Source organism: Microcaecilia unicolor, chromosome 9 (assembly GCF_901765095.1).
Source record: "Microcaecilia unicolor chromosome 9, aMicUni1.1, whole genome shotgun sequence".
In the NCBI taxonomy this organism is placed as follows: Eukaryota; Metazoa; Chordata; class Amphibia; order Gymnophiona; family Siphonopidae; genus Microcaecilia; species Microcaecilia unicolor.
In genome coordinates, this window is record NC_044039.1 from 202719426 (window position 1) to 202742097 (window position 22672).

At 47.1% G+C, this 22672-nt stretch overlaps 1 protein-coding gene across 1 annotated transcript in view; it reads left to right on the top strand.

Moving 5' to 3' along the window:
• The first annotated feature begins 9856 nt into the window (after positions 1-9856).
• Positions 9857-22672, top strand: part of SYNE3 (spectrin repeat containing nuclear envelope family member 3) — a 138806-nt gene continuing 125990 nt past the window's right edge. The window contains 1 exon segment of the mRNA XM_030213911.1: positions 9857-9930. The gene's annotated coding sequence lies outside the window, so the exon portion shown is untranslated.

Genomic DNA, 22672 nt, shown 5'->3' on the forward strand with positions numbered 1-22672 from the left:
TGATATGATAGAGGTTTACAAAATAATGAGCGGGATAGAGCGGACAGATGTGAAGCGTTTGTTTACGCTTTCTAACAATAATAGAACCAGGGGACACAAGATGAAATTAGCATGTGGTAGGTTTAAAACAAATCGGAGAAAGTTTTTCTTTACTCAGCGCGTAGTTAGACTCTGGAACTCGTTGTCGGAGAAGGTAGTGACGGCAGCTGGCCTTGCTGAGTTTAAAGGGGGTCTGGACAGATATCTAAAGGAAAAGTTCATTGATTGTTATTAAATTTGGGGTTTTTTGCCAGGTTCTTGAGACCTGGATTGGCCGCTGTCGGAGACAGAGTGCTGGGCTTGATGGACCTTTGGTCTTTTCCCAGCGTGGCTACTGTAACAAGCATACAGCAGTGATCCTTCATCATTCGAACCACCCATCATGGTCAGGGTTAAAAGACCAAAGTGCCTCAGGTTTAGAGAGGGCCAAATTAATACCCATACCGTCAACAATAATATCACTACAGTCTGCATGATGTGGGGATTTAGAAAAGTGCTCAGGAATAACATAAAGGAACTTAACAGTAACTTCAATCTTCTAACTCACTACCAGGCCTAATTTTGTGCCTCTGCGTCATTTGCCATGCTGATGACACATCTTGCATTTTTCCTACAACCACGGTAACATAATCTATGATTCACTGTATGATCAGGAAATACCATCCTTTGCTTCGACAGTCTCATTTTGTTTTGACCTGATGAAGGAAGTGTAGCCAGGGCCAACTTTAGGGAAGAGTGAGCAGAAGTATTGGCCAAGGTACTGTTTGCCAAATTTTAAAACTAAAATGGACTGTTTCCCCAAACAACCTTGCTCCATATTTTTTTTTTTTGTTACATTTGTACCCCGCGCTTTCCCACTCATGGCAGGCTCAATGCAGCTTACATGGGGCAATGGAGGGTTAAGTGACTTGCCCAGAGTCACAAGGAGCTGCCTGTGCCTGAAGTGGGAATCAAACTCAGTTCCCCAAGACCAAAGTCCAACACCCTAACCACTAGGCCACTCCTCCACCACTAGCAACATTCCATGTAGAAGTCGGCCCTTGCAGATCACCAATGTGGATGCGCAGGCTTCTGTTTCTGTGAGTCTGACGTCCTGCACGTCAGACTCACAGAAACAGAAGCCTGCGCAGCCTTCTACATGGAATGTTGCTAGTGGAATAGCAACATTCCATGTAGAATCTCCAATAGTAGCAACATTCCATGTAGAATCTCCAATAGAAGCAACATTCCATGTAGAAGTCGGCCCTTGCAGATCACCAATGTGGCCGCGCAGGCTTCTGCTTCTGTGAGTCTGACGTCCTGCACGTACGTGCAGGACGTCAGACTCACAGAAACAGAAGCCTGCGCAGCCTTCTACATGGAATGTTGCTAGTGGAATAGCAACATTCCATGTAGAATCTCCAATAGTAGCAACATTCCATGTAGAATCTCCAATAGAAGCAACATTCCATGTAGAAGTCGGCCCTTGCAGATCACCAATGTGGCCGCGCAGGCTTCTGCTTCTGTGAGTCTGACGTCCTGCACGTACGTGCAGGACGTCAGACTCACAGAAACAGAAGCCTGCGCAGCCTTCTACATGGAATGTTGCTAGTGGAATAGCAACATTCCATGTAGAATCTCCAATAGTATCTATTTTATTTTTGTTACATTTGTACCCTGCGCTTTCCCACTCATGGCAGGCTCAATGCGGCTTACATATTGTATACAGGTACTTATTTGTACCTGGGGCAATGGAGGGTTAAGTGACTTGCCCAGAGTCACAAGGAGCTGTAGTTGGAATTGAACCCAGTTCCCCAGGATCAAAGTCCAGTGCACTAACCACTAGGCCACTCCTCCACTAGCAACAGGACGTCAGACTTACAGAAACAGAAGCCTGCGCGGCTGCAAGGGCAGGCTTCTACATGGAATGTTGCTAGTGGAATAGCAACATTAACATTCCATGTAGAATCTCCAATAGTAGCAACAGAATCTCAATAGTAGCAACATTCCATGTAGAATTCGGGCCCTTGCAGATCACCAATGTGGCCACGCAGGCTTCTGCTTCTCTGAGTCTGACGTCCTGCACGTACTCACAGAAACAGAAGCCTGCGCAGCCTTCTACATGGAATGTTGCTAGTGGAATAGCAACATTCCATGTAGAATCTCCAATAGTATCTATTTTATTTTTGTTACATTTGTACCCTACGCTTTCCCACTCATGGCAGGCTCAATGCGGCTTACATATTGTATACAGGTACTTATTTGTACCTGGGGCAATGGAGGGTTAAGTGACTTGCCCAGAGTCACAAGGAGCTGTAGTTGGAATTGAACCCAGTTCCCCAGGATCAAAGTCCAGTGCACTAACCACTAGGCCACTCCTCCACTAGCAACAGGACGTCAGACTTACAGAAACAGAAGCCTGCGCAGCCTTCTACATGGAATGTTGCTAGTGGAATAGCAACATTCCATGTAGAATCTCCAATAGTATCTATTTTATTTTTGTTACATTTGTATCCTGTGCTTTCCCACTCATGGCAGGCTCAATGCGGCTTCCATGGGGCAATGGAGGTTTAAGTGACTTGCCCAGAGTCACAAGGAGCTGCCTGTGCCTGAAGTGGGAATCGAACTCAGTTCCTCAGGACCAAAGTCCACCACCCTAACCACTAGGCCACTCCTCCACTCCAATATACTCCTAGCCATTCAAACGTTTTATCGGGGGAACAGGGGTTTTCTAAATTCTTTTGTTTAACCTTTACTTTGGTGGAAAAATGAGTAAAGTAGTTGAGTAGATATCATCTTTACTAGGCAGAGAAATGCTTAAAGATGGTTTGTCCCCTCTTTGGGCAATGTACAAAGTAATAATTTAAAAAAAAATAGAATTCTGAAACTGTTACTTCATTTTTATTAACAGTAAACCTTGCGTATTCTGAACAGGGTGTGGAGGGATTGGGGATAGAGTTTTATAGGTGCTATTCGTAAATTCAACACTACCAGCACTACTGTACACCTTCTTTAAAACCATTTAGGTGGCGAGAAACGACTCCTGGACGGTTAAATGGCACTTAACTGACTATCCGGCAATATTGAGCAGGAGGTAGCCGGTTAGAAGGCTTAATCTGCGAATTTCAAATTTTCCAAAACCCTCTGGTGTTTTAGCTATAGAACTCTTTAAGAAATATCTGGTTGAGGTATTAGGTTATTCCTCCTGTTAATAAGGTATATTATAAGCCAGTTGCCAATAAGAAAACCCAGAGAGAGAGTTGGATTTAAATTTAAATGCACCTCAAGAAGCTTCTATGGATTTAAGGAATATCGCGGCAAGTCTGGAGAAGTTTACCGCAGAAGTTCCTCATAGAGCAACTTTCCTGGCGTCTCTGTTTTTGCGCAAGGCCTGAATGCGACACTGGAAACGTTTTCCTGGGGATGTCTAAAGTAAAGTCTAACGTTTGTGGTCAAAAACTGTGGATTTTTCCAGATGTAACCAAAAATTTCCCAGAATTGGAGGAAAGAATTTTTGGCAACAAGAAAGGAGGTTAAAGACCTGGGAGCTGCTTTCCTTCTGTCATATCCCTGCAAATGTGTCGTGAGACATGGCAGAACAAAATACGGTCTTTTTTTTCTTCCTGAGCAGTTTCGTTCATTCTTAGATGTGAAGAAAATCGTCTAACTTTAATTGTGTGGCTAACTGAGCGATAAGAGATAGTCTTCCTGTTATTGCCTTTTCTTATTATTTGATTATTCCTTTGTTTTCCCTTAATAGCTAATCTCCTCCCCTCTGTTACGGTGGTCTAAGAAAGATTCTAATGTTTCTTGATGCATAATTCGTATTTATGCTTTCTTCTATTATTTGCTTTCTCTGTTTCTTGTTCACGAGTTTATCTTGTAAATTGTATTGAAAGTCATAGATAAATAATTTAAAAAAAAAAACAATGGCTGTTAAGTTGGAAAAATTGCTCTGGGACGTGACCACTAACACCCCACCAACATTGCCTTCATAGGCCTGGTTCACAGCAGCCTACTCTCTTTATCCTGTTACTCCATACACTGGTTCCCTATGTGGCCATTTCATGAGATAATGTTTGTTTACTTAACTCACCTCCGTCCTTATCCTTGGAGTAGCCCTGTTCCAAGTTGGGAGGTTTCCATTGTTTACCTGCATGCTCCTGCTAGAGCTTGGCAGCACCTAGAAGGCGATGTGTAATGAGGAACTGAACAGGGCACAGGGTGGCCTGATCACATTCATGCCTATGTGACCAAAGCCCTTACTTACAAATGTCCTAGAGGCGCAGCCATTGCTGAGTGACACAACCTACATTAAAACGTGCAGTAAACAGGCACTTGGAGCTCTGTGTGGTAGCAAATGAACAACCCTGTACTTACATATCCTCAGTAGCCACGGCATTGACGGCCATACAACACACTGTCCTCAAATGGTCAGACTTTTTAATCATTCTGACTTCAAAGGTCTTACGTCCCTGTATTGTTTTAAAGTTACCTTTCAGGATTCTTACTACGAAATCACTGGTACACCAGAACACTGTACCAGTGATTTCATAGTAAGACCTTTGAAGTCAGAATGATTAAAAATTTTGACATCCACCAGACAGGACTTAACAAAGATCTGGGTTTTCTAGCCCATTATAAACCATAAAGTTGTATTGCTCTGTTTATCAGCCTCCTCTCACCTATCCACCCCCCATCCTGTTAGACTGTCACTGAAATGCTTTGATGTCTCACTTATATATACTGTCATCTACCAACACTTGCTTATTTCCGATCTGACGAAGAAGGGCAACCTTCGAAAGCTAATCAAGAGATGTATTAAGTTATGTCCAATAAAAAAGGTATCATCTTATTTTCTTTTCCATGTTTTATTTTGTTTGATTTCTATAGATTCTACATGGAATGTTGCTATTCCACTAGCAACATTCCATGTAGAAGTCGGCCCTTGCAGGTCAACAATGTGGCCGCGCAGGCTTCTACATGGAATGTTGCTAGTGGAATAGCAACATTCCATGTAGAATCTCCAATAGTAGCAACATTCCATGTAGAATCTCCAATGGTATCTATTTTACTGTCATAGTAATGCTTGAATGTTTTCACTTATATACACTGTCAGCACATTTGCTTATTTCCGATCTGACGAAGAAGGGCGACCTTCGAAAGCTAATCAAGAAATGTATTAAGTTATGTCCAATAAAAAAGGTATCATCTTATTTTCTTTTCCATGTTTTATTTTGTTTGATTTCTATAGATTCTACATGGAATGTTGCTATTCCACTAGCAACATTCCATGTAGAAGTCGGCCCTTGCAGGTCAACAATGTGGCCGCGCAGGCTTCTGCTTCTGTGAGTCTGACATCCTGCACATACGTGCAGGATGTCAGACTCACAGAAACAGAAGCCTGCGCAGCCTTCTACATGGAATGTTGCTAGTGGAATAGCAACATTCCATGTAGAATCTCCAATAGTAGCAACATTCCATGTAGAATCTCCAATGGTATCTATTTTACTGTCATAGTAATGCTTGAATGTTTTCACTTATATACACTGTCAGCACATTTGCTTATTTCCGATCAGACGAAGAAGGGCAACCTTCGAAAGCTAATCAAGAAATGTATTAAGTTATGTCCAATAAAAAAGGTATCATCTTATTTTCTTTTCCACGTTTTATTTTGTCTTATTTCTTGTGTTATTCTAAAATCTTCTAAAATAACTTGTTTAAACCTGCATTTGTGTTTTGGGCTGGAACTTCCCAACTATGGCTTTTCAGGTAAGCATCCCTTTGTCCTGGCCCAATGTTCATTAAAATGCAACCAAATATTGCTATTTAAATAAAATGAACTGAGTGTGCACACCAAAATAAAAATGTAAAAAAACTTCAAAGGCTCCAGCGCTTTCTTGCATTGAGTACCATGTAGGGTTACCATACGTCTGGTTTTACCCAGACATGTCCTCTTTTGGAGGACATGGCTGGGCAACCGGGCAGGTTTTGCCAGTCTGCCCGTTTGCCAGGATTTCCAGACAAACAGGCAGGATGGCCTAAGGGTGTCCTATCCTCCCCTCCCCTCCTTTACCTTAGTGTGGTGTTCTGGTGGTCTAGTGACCTCTTTGGGGCAGGAAAGAGCCCCCTCTTTCCTGCCCGGCACATCTGCAGACTGTCTTTCTCCTGGCACCGATTCAGAAGTCTTGCAAGTTCACTCTGGGCAGCCATTTTGAATCAGTGCCGGGAGCAAGGCAGTCTGCAGATGCGCCAGGCAGGAAAGAAGGGGCTCTTTCCTGCCCCCAAAAGGTCACTAGACCACCAGAACACCACACTAAGGTAAAGTGGAGGAGTGGCCTAGTGGTTAGGGTGGTGGACTCTGGTCCTGGGGAACTGAGTTTGATTCCCACTTCAGGCACAGGCAGCTCCTTGTGACTCTGGGCAAGTCACTTAACCCTCCATTGCCCCATGTAAGCCGCATTGAGCCTGCCATGAGTGGGAAAGCGCAGGGTACAAATGTAACAAAAATAAAATAGATACTATTGGAGATTCTACATGGAATGGTGCAACTATTGAGATTCTACATGGAATGTTGCTACTATTGAGATTCTACATGGAATGTTGCTACTATTGGAGATTCTACATGGAATGTGGAAGATTGTTGCTATTCCACTAGCAACAATCCATGTACAAGGCTGCGCAGGCTTCTGTTTCTGTGAGTCTGACGTCCTGCACGGTCAGACTCACAGAAGCAGAAGCCTGCGCGGCCACATTGGTGACCTGCAAGGGCCGACTTCTACATGGAATGTTGCTAGTGGAATAGCAACATTCCATGTAGAATCTCAAATAGTAGCAACAGTGGAGGAGTGGCCTAGTGGTTAGGGTGGTGGACTTTGGTCCTGGGGAACTGAGTTTGATTCCCACTTCAGGCACAGGCAGCTCCTTATGACTCTGGGCAAGTCACTTAACCCTCCATTGCCCCATGTAAGCCGCATTGAGCCTGCCATGAGTGCGAAAGCGTGGGGTACAAATTTAACAAAATAATAAAGGAGGGGAGGGGTAGCAAATGAAGTCATGTGGGTGGAGGGAGGCTGGAAAATTGGGGGTGGGGATCTACATGAGGGGAGGGGGAATCTGGCTTTCTTTAAGGTGGGGGGTAAAAGTGACAGGGGTTGGGCAGGGTGGGGTGTGACAATATGCCCAGGGTGTGACGGGGGGGGGGGGGGTAGGGGTGCATCAGGGAGTGGGCATGTGTCCTCTTTTTTTCTTAGGGCAAATACGGTAACCCTAGTACCATGGGTTCCTGAGCAGCTGGACCAGTCTCCAGATCTCCTCCTTGGAACCTCTTCTGGGCAAGTTCTCAGGACCCACTAGTCTTGTCAACAAAACAAACAAAGCAAAACCTTAACTCCCTGTGTGAGTAACTAGGTCAGTGCCTTCTTAGGCGGTAAAGCTGTGTATGCTAGCTAATTAGGAAAACAAAATATTATTATTTGTCCCTGCTTTAATTTCCCAAAAACCAATAAGGTGTTTTGATACAGTCTCTCTCAGCAGTGCTCAATCACACCAGTGCAGCACACAAATCTCTTTTTCCTTAGGAGACCATAAATTCAGCAAAATGACAAGTCTCAGGCTCTGTCACATCTCTAGGCAGCCTCCAGCCTTGCTCAGATTCCAAGCTGCCTCTTTAGTTCCTATTCAGTGCTGAACATTCCAAGCTGCTTCAAGCTCTGATCTTCCCTTTCACTCAAGAAATCCAGGGAAAACTCAGGAATTACTTTTAAAACACAGTTCTTTCCTGAAATTACACTTCCCCAGAAGCAGGGTTTAAAGGCTCTTTTTAAACCCAAACTCTAAAGACACCAGCTTCTCTTTAAAACAAAATCATGAAATAAACAGCTCTCTCAAATAATCCCCTGTCATATTCCTTAAGGGAATATTGTTTTTCTAAAGTCTCAGAGGTTCCTTAGACCCTTTTCAGAGCTCTTACACATGGGCGTAGTTTGACTGTTTCACCGGGTACCTTTGCTGGCAGGGGTCCCCAACCCCCCGCCAGCCAAAGTCCTCTTCTCCGGCGCACTCGCGTTGCTGATCTGCAAGGGCAGCCTTCTGTTTCTGTGAGTCTGCGCGGCCGCGTTGCTGATCTGCAAGGGCAGCCTTCTGTTTCTGTGCGTCTGACGTCAGACTCACAGAAACAGCAGCCTGCCTTTGCAGATCAGCAACGTGGCTGCGCAGAAGAGGACTTCGGCTGGCTGGGGTTGGGGACCTCCGCCAGCAAAGGTACCCGGTAGTGGGGGAGGGTTGGCGGCGGGAAGAGGGGATCGAAAGGGTTGGCAGTGGGGGGCAGGGCCAAATCTATGGGGGCTAATGCCCCCGTGGGCCCACGTAGCTACGCCCCTGATGAGTAGCATATCCCAGTGACAATTGAGACCATTTCCCCAATTATAACAAAATATACTGCACATCTAGAGCTTAGTACAAGAACAGTACTGGGCAGACTTCTACGGTCTGTGCCCTGAGAATTTAAGGCAAGGACAAATCAAACTCGGGTATACATATAACCAGGGCTTTTTTTTTGAGGGGGTACTCGGGTGTACTGAGTACCGGCACCTTTTCCAGTGTCTGCTAAAATTGACCCATGGACCACAAGTTTTAATGGAAGAGCTCAGGCTCAACACACCAATTCTGCCTTGTCATAGATTCTGTGACTGGTTGCAGGGGGTCCTGGCCAGGGGCGTATCTGCGTGGGGCCACAGGGGCCTGGGCCCCCGCAGATTTCGCCCTGGCCCCCCTCCCCGCCGTCAACCCTCCCCCGCTGCTTACTTTTGCTGGCGGGGGGCCCCAACCCCCGCCAGCCGAGGTCCGACCCGCAATTTCCATATTTCGTCTTCCTCCGTGGCCATGTGCTTCAAGGAAGTAACGCTGCAGTGCTGATTGGTTGAATCCAGTTTGGCGTCTGACGTCGCTGCGACGTCAGACGCCGAACTGGATTCAACCAATCAGCACTGCAGCGTTACTTCCTTGAAGCACATGGCCACGGAGGAAGACGAAACATGGAGATTGCGGGTCGGACCTCGACTGGCGGGGGTTGGGGCCCCCCGCCAGCAAAAGTAAGCAACGGGGGAGGGTTGACGGCGGGGAGGGGGTGGAGAGAGGCGGCGGCGGTGGGGGGGGGGGGAGGGAGGCAAAAATGTGCCCCCCCTCTCTGGCCCCCCCTACCGCCGGATTCCAGATACGCCCCTGGTCCTGGCTATTGTGGGGGTGAGTCCCTCAGTGATCACCCCACCCCTGAAGGGTGGCCTGGCATTTGAGTACGGGCACCTTTTTTTGCTAGAAAAATTGCACTGCATATATAACGTATCACATACCACATATAAAATGAGTTTATCTTGTTGGGCAGACTGGATGGACCGTGCAGGTCTTTTATCTGCCGTCATTTACTATGTTACTATAGTGTCCACATTCGAGTTGAGTTTGTATGAAGCAGTGAGTAGACAAATTAAGCCATCGTGTATTTTTTAAGTGTTCTCTCTCTACCTCGAGCAGTCACAAAACCTATCTTTTCCTGCTATGAAAATGCGGACGGGGTTCCTCCTGATGACGCAGCTCACCGTTTTCGTGCAACGGCTCGTACAAAAGTGCATCTTTCACAACGCTCCCCCCGTATAGATTTGCAAAGCGGCCCCGGGGGTTTCCTTGCACAGTACTTTTCCGGAGCACAAACTGCACCAACGCTGCTGCTTCGTCCACCGACTCCTCTCTCTGACGCAACTTTCTGTTTCCGGCAAGGCGGGATGTAGAGGGAGAGAGAGGGTTGTGTGTCGTGTGTAGTCACCTCCTTGTGTGTAATAGTGGATCCTGGATCGTAAGGGACGGTCACGGGGCGCCGGAGAAGGCAAGCTCTGGGAATTGTTAGTGGATCGAGCTCAGGTAGGAGTTTGATGGGTGTGATATAGCGGATAAGGAGGACAGTGAGTGGAAGATAGGGGAAGAGGTGGCAGATCATGCGGAGAGGAAGGCGATCCCCCGATCTGCGAATGCGTGTGACTTGGGAGGGACGCATTTCATTTTCAAGGCACTTAGACGCACAAAGTTGCAGAGGAACCTATGGAACTTTGGAAGGCAAAGTGCTTTGAAAATATGCGTCTATGGAACTTTGGAAGTCTATGAGGCTCATTTTCAAAGCACTTAGCCTCCCAAAGTTCCATAGAAACCTATGGAACTTAGCCTCCCAAAGTGCTTTGAAAATATGCCTCCAAGTGCTTTGAAAATACGCCCCCATTGGTGGCTGTGCATTGGGCCCCTGAAGCAATCGTCCAGTGCATTAGTTGAGTAAGTTTCAGTGCCTGCTTGACATGGGGCTAATACCTTCCTCCTCCCTAAAATAGTTAAGGATTATTTGGCCCCTGAAGAATGTTGTCTAGTGCTGGGTGATACACAGGTGCAGGTAGGATGTGTGATTATTACACGATCACTTATTTCAGGTGAATCACTGAAGGTGCATAGCCAAGATCCAGTCAGAGGGCGCTCTGGAGTGTTTCTGACATTAGTCAGCCTTTACCTGTCACATGGGAAAAATGTAAACAAACCATTGACTGGTGTACCGTAGACGGCGTGCTCAGAGAGAGAGGATGGACTTGAAATGTTTACACAGAAATGTCCGTGTTGATCCAGGCCGGTGTGGAATTTCTACGTTCTGCATGCAACCGCACCTTCCTAATTTATTTCCCCTTTACCTCGCACGTTCCTCTTTTTCTGCTGTTTAATCCTGATGCATGCTGATTTGGTTTTCAAAGACTTGACATTAAGGCGATAACAACCCAAAGCATGCTGGAGTGATGCAAAACAGCCCTGAGAGAGGGACAACCACAGAGTGAAGAGAACTGGAAATATTGATCTGCTGCAGGTGATAGCTCTTTATTGGACCATGAAGAATAACAGTGAAGAACTTTCTAGAGCTCAGCTGTCTTTATTAGGTCAGTGCAGAATGAGCTAGAGAGACAGTGGTGCTGAAACAGACATGAAAATGACACTTGGGTGAGAGACAGAGCCGGGGCAGGGCAGCCACCGCCCCTCACGACATCCGCGCCTCCCTTGGTCTGGTCTGTCACTCTTCTGTGACCTGGGTTATCACGATGCAATCACCCGGGCTGATACATAGGATCAGGAGAGAGACAGACCCCGGTTACAGCCCTGCACATAGTAGGCATATTTTCAAACACTTAGCCTTCCAAAGTGCCATAGGTTTCTATGGAACTTTGGAAGGCTAAGTGCTTTGAAAATATGCCTCAAAAATTTTGTGAGCATTGAAAATGAGCCTCTTTGTGTTACAGTGGTGGTGTGGGGTGTTTGTTTTCAGATCTGTAAAGGCGTTGTACAGTGAAAGGCTTTAGGGGTGGGGACGTATGTGTGACAAAACGGTCAGCCAAAAACAGATTTTACAACTTGAAAAACCAAGAACCACCACACCACTCTTGTAGTATAACCTGTAATTTTTGTGTACATTTGGGTCACCCTTTCTTCACTGACCTCGTAAAGGGAACATAGCTTTCCAAAGCTAGTAAAATATATTGCGTTAGTAGATTTATGTGGTAAAGCACTGTACAGATGCAGATAAGAGACCGCCCTTGATCCAGGAGCGTACAGTCTAATGAAGACAGACCAGGTAAATAAAGTGTTTGAGGGGAGGAGGGCTAAGATTTAAAGTCTGAAAAATAGCAGATTTACATTCAGGAGGGGGGAGGGCACTTTAGCTTAGTGGTAAGTCTTCAAGAAGTTGTTTTAGTTGGTTGGTTTACTGCATTGAGATCCTCCATTACTGCATTTAAATTTAGGCGGAGAAGATACCTAACAGCTTTTAGTGTTGGAAGATAATTTTCTGTCAGGGGAGGGGTCTGCGAAGGATCAGGTGGACCCAAGGGATGTCTGAGAGTTTTCCAAACCTGTCCGGGGGGGGGGGGGGGTCCAGCCGGTCAGGTTTTCAGGATATCCACAGTGAATCTGCATGAGATCGATTTGCATACCGAGGAGGCAGTGCATGCAGCTCGATCTCATGAATATTCATTGTGGATTATCCTGCAAACCTGACTGGCTGGGATTCCCCCAGGACTGGTTTGGGGATCACTGTCTCAGGCACCAGGTGATATTGCCATTGAGAGAATCAGGATCACTCCTTCTTGTAAGTCTGTTTCTTGGTTTACAGAGGACCTGTATTTACTGAAGCAAGCAGGACGTAAGCTGGAAAGGACCTGGTTGTAAGGAGGACAGTAGAATTTATCATTTACATCTAAATATTTTTACTGCTGTAATTGCCTATTGCTCATGTTTGATCTATTATTATTATTACTAGCCGTTGAGCCCGTGAAAACGGGCTACTTTTGGAATGGGGGGGTTTCCGAGCCCCCCCCCCGGAGTCGCTGCTGCCGCCCCTCCACCCGGCCCGAGCAGCACTGTAAACTTACATCAGCACGCAGCAGCAGGCACATCAGCAAAGCTGCCGTCGGGGCGGGCTTCCTTCTCTGCCTGTGTCCCGCCCTCGTATGACGTAACGTCGGCGAGGGCGGGACAAAGGCAGAGAAGGAAGCCCGACGGCAGCTTTGCTGATGTGCCTGCTGCTGCGTGCTGATGTAAGTTCACAGTGCTCGGGCCAGATGGAGGGGCGGCGGCGACTCCGGGGGAGGGGGAGCGGTTCCGACGTCTGCAGTATGCCAGTAGAGACTTCCCTCTCTGTCCCGCCCCCATCATCACGTATTGAAGTGGGGGCGGGGCAGAGAGGGAAGTCTCTACTGCGCATTTGCGAGTGAGTACGGTCACTCGCCCTTTATATGTTTGATTTGTTACATTTGTATCCCTTTTCCCACCTTTTGCAGGCTCAATGTGGCTTGCATATCACCGTTAACGGCGTTAGCCGATTCCGGTCTGAACAAATACATGGTATGAATGAATACACAGTGATATTGTGGTAGAATGGGGTACATGTATGGTAGGTACAGCTGGGGGGGGAACGTAGAGGGAGAAAGGGGGAAGAAGAGTCAGGTAATGTCCGTTGCGGTCTTTGGTTGCATTGTGTCGCAAGTGAACAGTCATTTTTATGTTGGGTCGGTGGGGTATGCTCTTCTGAACAGGTCTGTCTTTAGTGCTTTCCGAAAATTTAGGTGGTCGAGCGTGGTTTTTACTGCTTTTGGCAATGCGTTCCATAGTTGTGCGCTTAGGTAGGAAAAGCCGGCTGCATAGGTGGATTTGTATTTGAGTCCTTTGCTGCTTGGGTAGTGGAGATTTAGGTGTGATCGTGCAGATTTTGTGGTGTTTCTGGATGGCAGGTTTCTGGACACCAGTGGATTGCAGGACCTAAGGAAGCGTCGTTATTCTTACTGTACACCACCTTGAGTGAATTCCTTCAAAAAGGTGGTAAATAAATCCTAATAACTAAATAAATACCTTTAACGCGGGCCAAGGAAGAGAAGAAGACATTTTTCACAAAGAACCTGCAATTACCTCCTAATAAACCAGAAGAGATATTTAAACTTGTAAAGAGGCTACAGCTGTATGATGATAGGAACTATGTGCCCTTCGGATAATGACATGATTAAGGCTGTCGCAGTTTGTTGCGTTTTCCGGTGATGAAAGTGAGAGTGGTTAGAGATTCCTTAGGAGAAGGGTGTTCAGTTCAGTGGATGTGGGGCAGCGAGTACTGTCTGGTCCAGAGTTTGTGTCCGCGTGCATACAATAGCTTTGATTTTTGTGATGCTGTATCCCAAGAAGACGTTGGTTCACTTAAAAACAAAGGAACAAAAGCCTCAGGTGCTCTTTCTGATCCCCTTTCCTGCATTCCTAGTTACAGAATCTGTGGATGTTCTTTTGTCAGTCAGTGTGTTGAATAGAATGTTGGGTATTATCAGGAAAGGTATGGAAAAGAGGTGTGAGGATGTTATAATGCCGTTATATCGCTCCATGGTGCGACCGCACCTTGAGTATTGTGTTCAATTCTGGTCGCCGCATCTCAAGAAAGATATAGTAGAATTGGAAAAGGTGCAGCGAAGGGCGACTAAAATGATAGCGGGGATGGGACGACTTCCCTATGAAGAAAGACTAAGGAGGCTAGGGCTATACAGCTTGGAGAAGAGACGGCTGAGGGGAGACATGATAGAGGTATATAAAATAATGAGTGGAGTGGAACAGGTGGATGTGAAGTGTCTGTTCACGCTTTCCAAGAATACTAGGACTAGGGGGCATGCGATGAAACTACAGTGTAGTAAATTTAAAACAAATCGGAGAAAATGTTTCTTCACCCAACGTGTAATTAAACTCTGGAATTCGTTGCCGGAGAAAGTGGTGAAGGCGGTTAGCTTAGCAGAGTTTAAAAAGGGGTTGGACGGTTTCCTAAAGGACAAGTCCATAAACCGCTACTAAACGGACTTGGAAAAATCCACAATCCCAGGAATAACATGTATAGAATGTTTGTACGTTTGGGAAGCTTGCCAGGTGCCCTTGGCCTGGATTGGCCGCTGTTGTGGACGGGATGCTGGGCTCGATGGACCCTTGGTCTTTTCCCAGTGTGGCATTACTTATGTACTTATGTCCTCTACTTGGCTCACTTTTATTACATAGAGCAGTGATTTAACCTATTGTGATGTCATAGTGGCTCATTCCACCAATAAGAGCCAACCTCATTAGTGATGTCACAATGGCTTGATTGTATAGAATGTTTGTATGTTTGGGAAGCTTGCCAGGTGCCCTTGGTCTGGATTGGCCGCTGTCGAGGACAGGATGCTGAGCTCGATGGACCCTTGGTCTTTTCCCAGTGTGGCATTACTTATGTACTTATGTCCTCTACTTGGCTCACTTTTATTACATAGAGCAGTGATTTAACCTATTGTGATGTCATAGTGGCTCATTCCACCAATAAGAGCCAACCTCATTAGTGATGTCACAATGGCTTGATTGTATAGAATGTTTGTACGTTTGGGAAGCTCGCCAGGTGCCCTTGGCCTGGATTGGCCGCTGTCGTGGACAGGATGCTGGGCTCGATGGACCCTTGGTCTTTTCCCAGTGCGGCATTACTTATGTACTTATGTCCTCTACTTGGCTCACTTTTATTACATAGAGCAGTGATTTAACCTATTGTGATGTCATAGTGGCTCATTCCACCAATAAGAGCCAACCTCATTAGTGATGTCACAATGGCTTGATTGTATAGAATGTTTGTACGTTTGGGAAGCTCGCCAGGTGCCCTTGGCCTGGATTGGCCGCTGTCGTGGACAGGATGCTGGGCTCGATGGACCCTTGGTCTTTTCCCAGTGCGGCATTACTTATGTACTTATGTCCTCTACTTGGCTCACTTTTATTACATAGAGCAGTGATTTAACCTATTGTGATGTCATAGTGGCTCATTCCACCAATAAGAGCCAACCTCATTAGTGATGTCACAATGGCTTGATTGTATAGAATGTTTGTACGTTTGGGAAGCTCGCCAGGTGCCCTTGGCCTGGATTGGCCGCTGTCGTGGACAGGATGCTGGGCTCGATGGACCCTTGGTCTTTTCCCAGTGTGGCATTACTTATGTCCTCTACGTGGCTCACTTTTATTACATAGAGCAGTGATTTAACCTATTGTGATGTCATAGTGGCTCATTCCACCAATAAGAGCCAACCTCATTAGTGATGTCACAATGGCTTGATTGTATAGAATGTTTGTACGTTTGGGAAGCTCGCCAGGTGCCCTTGGCCTGGATTGGCCGCTGTCGTGGACAGGATGCTGGGCTCGATGGACCCTTGGTCTTTTCCCAGTGTGGCATTACTTATGTCCTCTACGTGGCTCACTTTTATTACATAGAGCAGTGATTTAACCTATTGTGATGTCATAGTGGCTCATTCCACCAATAAGAGCCAACCTCATTAGTGATGTCACAATGGCTTGATTGTATAGAATGTTTGTACGTTTGGGAAGCTCGCCAGGTGCCCTTGGCCTGGATTGGCCGCTGTCGTGGACAGGATGCTGGGCTCGATGGACCCTTGGTCTTTTCCCAGTATGGCATTACTTATGTACTTATGTACTTATATTGTTAATGTTTCTTTGTAGGAAGGGTTTTTTTTTTCCCAGCACAGTGAAAAGAAGCTGCTGTAAGGCCCTGTTCAGAAGAAGAATGATTTAGATCCATTTGTTCAACAGAATTATAGACAGATTTCTTTGGAAATTGGCAGAGCAAGCAGTAGCATTACAATTAGGTGAGATTTTTAAATGAGACAGCTTTGTTGGTTATGACAGACAGTGGTACTGATTCAAAATGAGGTTTATTATATGCTTGGGTTTTTTTGATGATGTATGTTGATTTGTTGCCATGAGTGGGATGGTCCAAAGACTAGCAATCTAAGGGCCCTGTTTACCAAGCTGCGTTATAGTATGTTAGCATTTTTATGTTTCAAAGTTTTTATTGATGATGCCACAGATTAACACAATCATTTGATTAAGTACATAACAGTTTAAACTTTGTCAGTCATATGTACACTAATCCGCGGTCATTATCATCAAATTTGATTTACAATTTCCTTCCCAATTCCCCCCTTCCCCCCCTTAATACTGTCTTTAACATAATCCTTGTATCAAAATAGAACAATAAACAACAATGAACATTACCCGCTATCTGCACTTTCCAAGAATAATAACTTGTATTTGTATCGCAGTTAACCCCTTATCTAATATCTCCCTCCCTTTCATCCCCTTCCCCCCTCCCCCCTTTTATCATGAAATATTCCGCATTCACTTCATGAGCCTTTCGTATGTTAGCATTTTTAACGCACCTACGATTAGCACGTGCTGTAACCGTGTATTTATTTATTTTATTTATTGCATTTGTACCCCACATTATCCCACCTTTTTGCAGGCTCAATGTGGCTTACAGAGTGTTTTTATGATATAGTCATTACATGATTTTAAATAGGCGCCTATAGGGATATTATAGGCATGTACACGGTTAATGTACATTCAAGTTCCTGTACGTGCGTCTGACGTCAGACGCACGCACAGAAACTTGAACAGAGGATGATTGAGGAAGCAACGCCACACGAAGGCCAGAACAGGACTTCGGCTGACGGGGGTTGGGGTCCCCCGTCAGCACAGGTACTTGACGGCGGCGGGGGACGGTTTTCGCCGAGACAGGGGGGTCGACAGGGTTGCGGAAGGGGGGTACAGGAGTCCATAACGCGGAGGGGGGGGTGTTGAAAACTGAGGGAGGGCAGAGTCTGGAACTCGGTGGGAGGGGCGTGAGGGGGCCTTGAACTGGGTGGGTGGCAGGCCAGGGAGGCTGGGAGGAGACAGAGCGACACAGCGAGGGAGGGTGGGGGATTGCCTTGCTAGTGCCCGTTTCCTTGCCTTCAGAAACGGGCCTTTTTTTACTAGTCTCTGTATATAAAAGGCACCACCAACGTTCTAATGAAGCCTCCAGCCGGAAGTGTGAAGGGGGAGAGATATCCGGTTTCCCCATGAGTGTCTGCCCCGCCCTCGCTCTCCCTGTAACACAAACAGTGAAGGAAAACACAGCAAAGCACGAAATCAAATCGCTCTCTCTGTAACAGTGAAGGACTCAGAGGGGGGAGGGGAGAGAAGCCCTCACTATCTCTGTAACACAAACACAGCAGGAAACTTAACACTGAAGGACTCGACTCCGAGGGGGGAGGGGACAGAGAGGACAGACAGCACAGGGGAAGGGAGAGAGGGCAGAAGCCCTCACTAGCTCTGTAACACAAACACAGCACAGCAGGAAACATAACACTGAAGGACTCGACTCCGAGGGGGGAAGGGACAGAGAGGACAGAGCACAGGGGAAGGGAGAGAGGGCAGAGGGCAGGGACACACACACTCCCACATGCACACAGAAGAAAACCTTGCTAGCCCCCGTTTCATTTGCATCAGAAACGGGCCTTTTTTACTAGTTAATAATAAAACAGCTACTTATCTTGTTAGGTAGAATGTTGTATCGCTAAAGGACCGACACCAACGGTCCATGTTTCGGAACCTACATCAGGGCTTAGTCCTAGCTTAGCCTCAGCTTATTCTTAATTCATTTTCAAAAAATGAATTTTTTAGTTACTTTTTTGAAAATGAATTAAGTAAGAATAAGTTGAGGCCCGCATAAATTTTTTTAAAATAAAGCCCCAGAGCCCCCTCAACTCCCCCCTGCCAGTGTTCCCTTCTTTCAAACCCCCAGTCCACATCAAAACCCCACGCCCCCTCCCAGCCATGCAGGCAGGCCCTCTCTCCCGGCCTACCTGTATCCCTGGTAGTCCAGCTGGGTCGTTAGGGGCAGGAGCGCAGCCCCCTCGCTCCTGCTCCTTGCGGCACCGGTCTAAAATGGCTGCCGTGACCTCTCGCAGCAGCTTGCGGTACTACACAAAGTTAAGCCCATTTTCAGCCTCTCACCGCATAAGCCAAACTGCTTACAGATAGGATTGCTATTTATGCAGCCCAATTTACGCGATTTACTTATACGACGAGGGGCTGAATATCGATACTTAACCCGACTCCACCCCTGGAATGCCCACATTAGCTGCTTTTGAATTTAGTGCTAACCGTTAAGTGCTGCTGACAATGACTGGATAGCCACGATCAAGCGTTTTAACGGGTTGGCGGCCTTTTCCGGCTGACGAAATCGTTTTGACTATCGGTGAGATAGTTGATACTGTCCCTAGAATGCCCTAACTCCATCCCTTAGCTCTACATATAGTGCTTTGCAAGTACCCCCAGATTCTTTGAAAGTCGCTGAAATTTGCCAAATGTTGGGTGTGATTCTGAGATGAGTGCACAACGTAATTACTTAACAAGCCAATTGATACCAGTTATTGGTGTTAATTGGCATTTATTTGGATCTGTGTGGACTTTGCTATAAAGTTGCGTGCCGAAATTTTCTCACATGCTACCCAAAAGGGGGCGTGCTGATGGGAGGGACATGGGCTGGTCGGGGTGTTCCCATAATTTAGTTGCGATGTTATAGAATTCTGGGTTTGTACTCGACTTGCGCACAAGGATTTACACCAGGTTTCACTTGGTGTAAGCCCGCGTGCCCAAAGTTGGTTGCGTGAATCAGCACTAAGGGTTAGATTCTATATATGGCGCCGATAAAAGTGCTGTTCTGTAAGCTGCGCTTAAAGCTAGGTGCGGTTTATAGAATAGCGGTTATGCCCTGGAATCGCTCCTAACGTTAGGCGTGACCATTAGTACCAGCTGAAATGTGGTGCGTAGCCCCGATATTAGCACATAAGCACCGCCATACTGGGAAAAGACCAAGGGTCCATCAAGCCCAGCATCCTGTCTCCGACAGTGGCCAATCCAGGTTTCGCGAAACCGGCAACCCCCCCCCCCCCCCCCAAAAAAAAAAAAATTTAATAATGCTCAATGGACTTTTCCTTCAGGAATCTGTCCAAACCCCCTTTAAACTCCGTAAGGCCAGCTGCTGTCACTACATTCTCCGGCAACGAGTTCCAGAGTCTAACTACACGCTGAGTAAAGAAAAACTTTCTCCTATTTGTTTTAAATCTGCCATATTCTAGCTCCATCTTGTGTCCCCTGGTTCTATTTTTTGTTTTTTTTTGTTACATTTGTACCCTGCACTTTCCCACTCATGGCAGGCTCAATGCAGCTTACATGGGGCAATGGAGGGTTAAGTGACTTGCCCAGAGTCACAAGCTGCCTGTGCCTGAAGTGGGAATCCAACTCAGTTCCTCAGTTCCCCAGGACCAAAGTCCAAAGTCCACCACCCTAACCACTAGGCCACTCCTCCACTGTTGCTACTATTTGAGATTCTACATGGAATGTTGCTATTCCACTAGCAACATTCCATGTAGAAGTCGGCCCTTGCAGATCACCAATGTGGCCGCGCAGGCTTCTACATGGAATAGCAACATTCCATGTAGAATCTCCAATAGTAGCAACATTCCATGTAGAATCTCCAATAGTATCTATTTTATTTTTGTTACATTTGTACCCCGCGCTTTCCCACTCATGGCAGGCTCAATGCGGCTTACATGGGGCAATGGAGGGTTAAGTGACTTGCCCAGAGTCACAAGGAGCTGCCTGTGCCTGAAGTGGGAATCGAACTCAGTTCCTCAGTTCCCCAGGACCAGAGTCCACCACCCTAACCACTAGGCCACTCTGTCCGCTCTACTCCGCTCATTATCTTGTAGACTTATATCATATCACCCCTCAGCCGCCTTTTCTCCAAGCTGAAGAGCCCTAACCTTCTCAGCCTTTCCTCATAGGGAAGTCGTTCCATCCCTTTTTATCATTTTCGTCGCCCTTCTCTGCACCTTCTCCAATTCTTTTATATCTTTTTTTTGAGATGCGGCGACCAGAATTGGACACGATATTCTGTAACAATGCACGTTAATTTTAGGAGTATCCCTGTTACGCCCATTACCCACCCATTTCCACGCCTCCTTTTACAAATCACACATAAATTTTAGGTGCGGATCCCGTGCCAAAACGTTACATGCAAAAATGCCAATTAAATCTAATTAGTGCCAATAATTGCTTGTTAAAAAGTTGAGTGCTTTGTGAATATCAGATTCCTGTTGTTCAGGGTTGTAAAATCGTAATTGCTCTGTGCAGGTTAACCCAGTCGTTTTAGAAGCCTGATGCAGTCCTACTCCAGCTCTTCCTGTGCATTAATATTTCCTCCCTCTAAGGTTTCATACAACTAGGTGGGGCTGGTGGTTGGGAGGTGAGGATAGTGCTGGGCAGACTTATACGGTCTGTGCCAGAGCCGGTGGTGGGAGGCGGGACTGGTGGTTGGGAGGCGAGGATAGTGCTGGGCAGACTTATACGGTCTGTGCCAGAGCCAGTGGTTGGGAGGAGGGGCAGGTGGCTGGGAGGTGGGGATAGTGCTGGGCAGACTTATATGGTCTGTGCCAGAGCCGGTGGTTGGGAGGAGGGGCAGGTGGTTGGGAGGCGGGGATAGTGCTGGGCAGACTTATATGGTCTGTGCCAGAGCCGGTGGTTGGGAGGAGGGGCAGGTGGCTGGGAGGCAGGGATAGTGCTGGGCAGACTTATACGGTCTGTGCCAGAGCCGGTGGTGGGAAGCGGGACTGGTGGTTGGGAGGCGGGGATAGTGCTGGGCAGACTTATACGGTCTGTGCCAGAGCCGGTGGTTGGGAGGAGGGGCAGGTGGCTGGGAGGCGGGGATAGTGCTGGGCAGACTTATATGGTCTGTGCCAGAGCCGGTGGTTGGGAGGAGGGGCAGGTGGTTGGGAGGCGGGGATAGTGCTGGGCAGACTTATACGGTCTGTGCCAGAGCCGGTGGTTGGGAGGAGGGGCAGGTGGCTGGGAGGCGGGGATAGTGCTGGGCAGACTTATATGGTCTGTGCCAGAGCCGGTGGTTGGGAGGAGGGGCAGGTGGTTGGGAGGCGGGGATAGTGCTGGGCAGACTCATATGGTCTGTGCCAGAGCCGGTGGTTGGGAGGCAGGGCTGGTGGTTGGGAGGCGAGGATAGTGCTGGGCAGACTTATACGGTCTGTGCCAGAGCCGGTGGTTGGGAGGAGGGGCAGGTGGCTGGGAGGCGGGGATAGTGCTGGGCAGACTTATACGGTCTGTGCCAGAGCCGGTGGTGGGAGGCGGGACTGGTGGTTGGGAGGCAGGGATAGTGCTGGGCAGACTTATACGGTCTGTGCCAGAGCCGGTGGTTGGGAGGCGGGACTGGTGGTTGGGAGGCAGGGATAGTGCTGGGCAGACTTATACGGTCTGTGCCAGAGCCGGTGGTTGGGAGGAGGGGGCTGGTGGTTGGGAGGCGGGGATAGTGCTGGGCAGACTTATACGGTCTGTGCCCTGAAGAGCACAGGTACAAATCAAAGTAGGGTATGCACAAAAAGCAGCAAATATGAATTATCTTGTTGGGCAGACTGGATGGACCGTGCAGGTCTTTTTCTGCCGTCATCTACGTCATCTACTACTTTGAACTGCCTCCTGTATTTCTTTACTTATTGGCCCCCACCTAGCCTTACCACTGTGCAAGTTCTGCCGTGGGCTTGGTTGCTTCTTATTATTGCAGTAGGTTATTCCCTGCGTCCTCCGCCCCCTGAGTACAGCACTGTTTTGTCACATTTCCTCAAACCTCTTTACCCTGCAACTTTACATCATAACCCTTTCTCCTCGAATGTCCTCTTCTGTGGAAAAAAGTCACCTTCCTGTATTCTATTGAAGCTTGTCAAATGTTTGAATATGTCTGTCGCGCCCCTCGGTCCCTTTAGCCTTCCATGAGTAGCTGAGTGGAAAGTCTCTGTGTGTCTGTTACTGTATACAGTTCCTGGACGCTCACCTTGAATGTCCAAGCATTCGCATTTGGTGTGTAAGGAATTTACGAAGGAACACGAAACACTGCTTCTGTCCCTTTCCTGTGTATTCTGCTTTATTGCAGCGTTTGGATGATTGAAAACCCGGTGGCCGCTTGGTGCGTGGTAGACGCTGTTACATTTACAACACCGAACTGAGCCTGTTGTTTCTTATTTTCTGCCTTCCTTTAGTGCTGTCATTAATATCCAGACCATCTTCATGTGGACTGTAGACGTGTGATGCCTCCCGGGATATTATGTACCTGTTGCAGGGCAAATATTTGCAGGCAGCCTGAAGTCCAAAAATAAAACTGTTTAACATCCACAAGGAAGTTTTCATAGAGAGACTCGGCCTGTTT